The following is a 6,192-nucleotide window of genomic DNA, read 5'->3' on the forward strand; positions in this document are numbered from 1 at the left end:
TCAATAGCTAAAGAATAACATGATCCTTAAAACACCAAGAGGGGTTCCCGCCCAAAATGGGTGAAACTAACGCTGAGGATTCTACTAGTGTAGCAAAGTGTGCCGCGGCGCACAGCCGCAGAGAGAGAGAGTGTGGGAAAAAAGGTTGAGGGATGCCAGGGATCGGTGGGATCGGTGTGTAACTGTGTATATGTCCCAAAAATAGTTCCACTGGGCTACGACGAAGACATGTCATTCTCCCTGCTCATTCTTGGGTTCTACAAATAGCCCAAACAAAGACCCATTTTGGGTTCCTTTTTTTGGGCTGAGATCACTCCATGCAGGCCAGTCTTATGAATGAAGACATTCCAGTGTGAGCTGGGAGCAATTATAAAATAATGGAAAAAAGGGGAGAATTTTCTTTATAATAAAAACAAATACACTTTGCCGTTACCAAAACGGGAACGCAAATGACAGATTCCTCAAGATGGGTGGATGGGTGGATCAAACACATGTTCGTCGACTACCTTTTTTCACTGACGAAAACTAAATGGAAACTAAATGAAAACTATAAGCTATGATGACTAAAACTAAGACTAAATATACTGACATTTTCATCAACAAATAAAAACTAGACTAAAATGTTAGGAATGGGCTAGTGGACAAGAGATCCCGTATCAGCAAAAGACAAGTCATTTTACACTTGGTTGCTAAAAAATAGCCGATCTACAAACTCACAACGCGGCGCACTGCGATGCGTTGTGAGCTTGTAGATCGGGTATTTTCAGCAAGCGTAAAATGAGCCATTACGACGCCATCAAGGCCCGCCAAAATACATTTTGGTCGACTAAATCAACTGTAGATTTAGTCGACTAAAACCTTGTGATATTTAGTCGACTAAAACTAGACTGACACTAAAACATTCCAGGTGACTAAAATGTGACTAAAACTAAATGAAAAGTACTCAAGAGACTATGACTAAAACTAAAAATGTAAAACTTTATCCACTACAGGTCTTTTCCACTGGCCGAGGATGATTTGATGCAGATGATTTTCATGCAGCTGTTTTCATGCAGCTGTTGTGACGAAAAGAGAGTTGAGCCAGAAGGCAAAGCTCTCTGTCTACCGAGCAATCTTCCTTCCTACTCTCACCTATGGTCATGAAGTGTTCCTACTCTCACCTATGGTCATGAAGTGTTCCTACTCTCACCTATGGTCATGAAGTGTTCCTACTCTCACCTATGGTCATGAAGTGTTCCTACTCTCACCTATGGTCATGAAGTGTTCCTACTCTCACCTATGGTCATGAAGTGTTCCTACTCTCACCTATGGTCATGAAGTGTTCCTACTCTCACCTATGGTCATGAAGTGTTCCTACTCTCACCTATGGTCATGAAGTGTTCCTACTCTCACCTATGGTCATGAAGTACCATGGTCATGTAGTGTTCCTATTCTCACCTATGGTCATGTAGTGTTCCTACTCTCACCTATGGTCATGAAGTGTTCCTACTCTCACCTATGGTCATGAAGTGTTCCTACTCTCACCTGTGGTCATGAAGTACCGTGGTCATGAAGTGTTCCTACTCTCACCTATGGTCATGAAGTACCGTGGTCATGAAGTGTTCCTACTCTCACCTATGGTCATGAAGTGTTCCTACTCTCACCTATGGTCATGAAGTACCGTGGTCATGAAGTGTTCCTACTCTCACCTATGGTCATGAAGTGTTCCTACTCTCACCTATGGTCATGAAGTGTTCCTACTCTCACCTATGGTCATGAAGTGTTCCTACTCTCACCTGTGGTCATGAAGTGTTCCTACTCTCACCTATGGTCATGAAGTGTTCCTACTCTCACCTATGGTCATGAAGTGTTCCTACTCTCACCTATGGTCATGAAGTGTTCCTACTCTCACCTATGGTCATGAAGTGTTCCTACTCTCACCTATGGTCATGAAGTGTTCCTACTCTCACCTATGGTCATGAAGTGTTCCTACTCTCACCTATGGTCATGAAGTGTTCCTACTCTCACCTATATGGTCATGAAGTGTTCCTACTCTCACCTATGGTCATGAAGTGTTCCTACTCTCACCTATGGTCATGAAGTGTTCCTACTCTCACCTATGGTCATGAAGTGCGGGTCATGACCCAAAGAATAAGGTCGCGAATACAAGCGGCCGAAATGAGTTTTCTCCGACGGGTGGCTGGCATCTCCCTTAGAGATAGGGTGAGAAGTTCAGTCACGCGGGAGAGACTCGGAGTAGAGTCGCTGCTTCTTCGCTTGGAAAGGAGCCAGCTTAGGTGGTTCGGGGCATCTGGTTAGGATGCCTCTCGGGCGTCTCCCTATAGGGAGGTCCTCGAGGCACGTCCCACTGGGAGGAGACCCCCGGGGCAGACCAAGGCGCAGATGGAAGGATTACATCGACTCACTGGCCTTGGAACGCCTCGGGAATCTATCCCCCAGGAGGAAGTCACTAATGTTGCTCATGGAGAGGAATGTCTGGAGCTCTCTGGTGGAGCTGTTGCCCCCGCGACCTGACTACGGATAAGCGGTTGAAGATGGATGGATGGATGGATGATTAAACAGTCAGTTGTCTGTGACTCTGACATGGGTAAAGCACCCAATGTAGAGAATCAATTGACATCAATAGTAGTGCGTTGAAGCCGAACGGACGGTGTGCACATAAGGTGCTTTGATGTTGAAACATCGATGCGGTCGTCGGTCTCGCTCTTTCCCAGATAATGTCTGACTGACAGGAAATGGCAGGAAATAAGAGGAAACCGTTTTTATGGAAAGAATACTGGCGCAATTAGTGACCATTGGTTTTCAACCTTTTTCATATCAAGGCCCACTATTTGTTCAGCATTTGAGCCACGGATGACATTTAGAAGGGTCCATTTGGTTCAAACTCTCCATCATATAACCCATTTTGACCTGAGATCAGATTCTAAAAATGTCTTCTACATCCTGACAGTTTTCTGAAAAAGCTATGTTTCTATGTCAGTCGTTCTTCGATTTTTCAAAAATAGCAGATCTACAAGCTCATAGCGCGCCACTCGGTGGCGCGCTATGAGCTTGTAGATCTGCTATTTTTCAATAGCTAAAGCATAACATAATGCTAACACCAAAAGGGGTTCCCGCCCAAAATGGGTTTTAACTGGGGACCACCTGGAACATACTGTATACAATATCTACAGTATATGTATGGTACTGTATATTTATATATATTAAATGAATATACCATACAACGTACAGTACAGTACAGTGACAGTACAGTACAGGGACCCCCTGGGGACCCCCACACGGCAACTCTGTCATTTCTCGACCGATTAGGACGTGGAGCGGCTCGCCGGAACCGGGCCGGCACCCTGGGCGCGTTCCTGTGTGGGTCTGGAAGTTCCGGGGACCCCCAAAGGATCTGGAAGTTCTGGGGACCGCCCCGGGGACCCGCACACAGAGTTTCACCACTCATCCATCATTTAAAGGAGCATTCAGTGATTTGGGTGATTTGGAAAACCCCCCGGTCTGCCCCGGTAACAAGATGTGCACATGCACGCACTACAGTGGGGGGACACGCAACAGGCCAACAGCACGCGCACGAAGACCCGCCCCGCTCGATCCTGATTGGAAGAAGGCCCCTCTCATCCTGATTGGATGAAGGCTTTGCCACCCAAAGCCCAAACCGAAACTAAGGTTTTTTGACCCCAGGGACTCACTGGGGACAGGGAGGAACTTCTCATATGGTCAGCACACTTTATAGTAGGGAGGATTAACCAAAAAATAAGAAAAAATAAGTGATATTTGAATTAAGTGAAATCACTGAATATACCTTTAACAGCCGATTATTTGCCATATTTGGACATTTAATGAATGTTTTTTCGCCATGCATGCCAGCGGCCTTCAGCAACACAGCGAGTGACATACCAAGAGCCTATGTTTAGGTGACCTTTGACCTGAATGAGGTCTGAGAAATGTTAACCAGCCAGCGGACACATTCTATGAATAGAATAAAGTGTTTAGGAGAGAGAGAGAGAGAGAGAGAGAGAGAGAGAGAGAGAGAGAAATTCCTAGAAAGATAAAATAACTCGAGGACCTCAAAATAAACTTTTAGTAGTCAGAATGCAAGAGAAATGCATTTTATGTAGACTGTGGGGGTCGCAGAGGTCACGGGAAAAGTGCCTTTTTTGCAGAGAGGAAGAAGAAGCTTGGCTGATTTGGAAGCTATAATGCAATGCCGACCCGACCGGGGCCGAGATTTTTGAAGGATTCTTTTCACATGAGATCAACTTCTAATGTGGAGGTCTATCTTCTTCTGTCAAACGGCTGTGTGCGTGGGAGCAGGAAAACAACATCAAACTATAGGAATGTGCCGATGAGACATTTTGGCCGATATCGATATCCGATATAATTAATTGCTGTTATGGCCGATAACCGATATTACCGATGTCGATATGATCTCATTCTATATTAAAACATTATAATAATTTTGTCCATTCTGAAAGAATACATGTAACAGGGTGTCTGCACTGCAGGCTTATAGGAGTCAGATTGAACTTTAATACCTTTATATTTAATATTGTGAGCTCTTCAAGCCGTTACTTTGGGCTTCTTTATCAGTAAAGACAGACCGATTAATCTGACCGATAATTAATCGCATCGGCCTGATTGATTAACCCATACTGAGCGGGAACCCATTTTGGTGTTTTAAGCATTATGTTATGCTTTAGCTGTTGAAAAATAGCAGATCTACAAGTTCATAGCGCGGCACCGAGTGCCGCGCTATGAACTTGTAGGTCTGCTATTTTTGAAAAATCGTGAAAATGTGGCGCAAATCTTTGAATTATATATTCTTTCGAAGTGAACATTTTTAACTCAAATCTTTGCTTCTGGGGGGGGGGGGGGGGTCCCTGGAACAACATATTTTGAGATGGGGTCCGGGGCCAATTACAGATAATTCTGGGGGTCCTTGACATGAAATTGTTTGAGCACCACTATGTACCTATGTTTCACCACAGAACCATAGGTTTTTCAGAAAACTGTCAGGATTTAGAAGACATTTTGTAGAATCGTCCTCAGGTCAAAATGGATTAATCTAAAAACAACTAGAATCGGCCGATGCCGATTATTCTCCCAGAGCTCAAACACTTGCATCAACAGTTGGTTTAATTTTCAAACTTTTTCATATCAAGGCCCACAATTGTTTTCAGCATTTGAGCCACACGGACCACCATTTGAGCCACACGGACCACCATTTGAGCCACACGGACCACCATTTGAGCCACACGGACCACCATGATGACATTTAGACTTGCTGACAAAAAAACAACTAAATGATTTTGTCATCGTTGGATAGGATTTTGTCCACAATTCCATTCTCTAATTATGTAAATTAAGAAATGCAGATGTTTAACAATGACTTAACTCTTGAGAGCGTAAAATGGACCCATAAGGGTCCATTTGGTTTCATTTTACACTCACACTAAAAAGTTAAAGAACTAATAAGGGTGCATTTGGTTCAAACTCTCCATCATTTAACTGGGGACCACCTGGAACCCCCTCAAGGACCACTGGTTGAAAACCACTGCCATATTAGTATATATGGGCTCTATTTTTTCGTCCATGCTTAACGTCTTATCCCTAAACTACTTTTTTTTTTTTTATCATTTTGAAATAGCCAATCTACATTGACACGTTGTGAGGTTGAAGGTAGATAGATAGATAGATAGATAGATAGATAGATAGATAGATAGATAGATAGATAGATAGATAGATAGATAGATAGATAGATAGATAGATAGAATTGCCAATAACAGGAGTTTAAGCTTCAATAAGTTGCGCTTGGTAGACATGTAAGGAGTATAAAACGCCACTAGAGGGCGTACTACCTGCTCTATTATAACTAAACGGTGGGCTAAACTGGGCCTCATCATAGCCAGGTAATAATATGTAAATATGCCAGTTATGTATTTCTATACAGTAAATGGTCTAAATCACACAAAAAAGAGGGGAAAAAAGAAAGAGAGCGTCATCACGGAAGGCTATGTCGTGAACTTTCCAGTAGAATGCTTTACTCATGGAATTCGTGTGGTCGGAATCGGATAATAAAATAAAAAACAGTAGCCCCAAATTCTTCTGCCCGTGTTAATAATTACTGCTGTGTGTGTGTGTGTGTGTGTGTGTGTGTGTGTGTGTGTGTGTGTGTGTGTGTGCCCGTGA

At 43.4% G+C, this 6,192-nt stretch overlaps 1 long non-coding RNA gene across 1 annotated transcript in view; it reads right to left on the reverse strand.

Moving 5' to 3' along the window:
* Positions 1–6,192, reverse strand: part of LOC306940731 — a 275,678-nt gene that overhangs the window by 201,485 nt on the left and 68,001 nt on the right. The gene's annotated exons all lie outside the window — the stretch shown is intronic.

The sequence above is a fragment of the Electrona antarctica genome (genome assembly GCF_951216825.1).
Source record: "Electrona antarctica genome assembly, chromosome: 17".
Classification (NCBI taxonomy): Eukaryota; Metazoa; Chordata; class Actinopteri; order Myctophiformes; family Myctophidae; genus Electrona; species Electrona antarctica.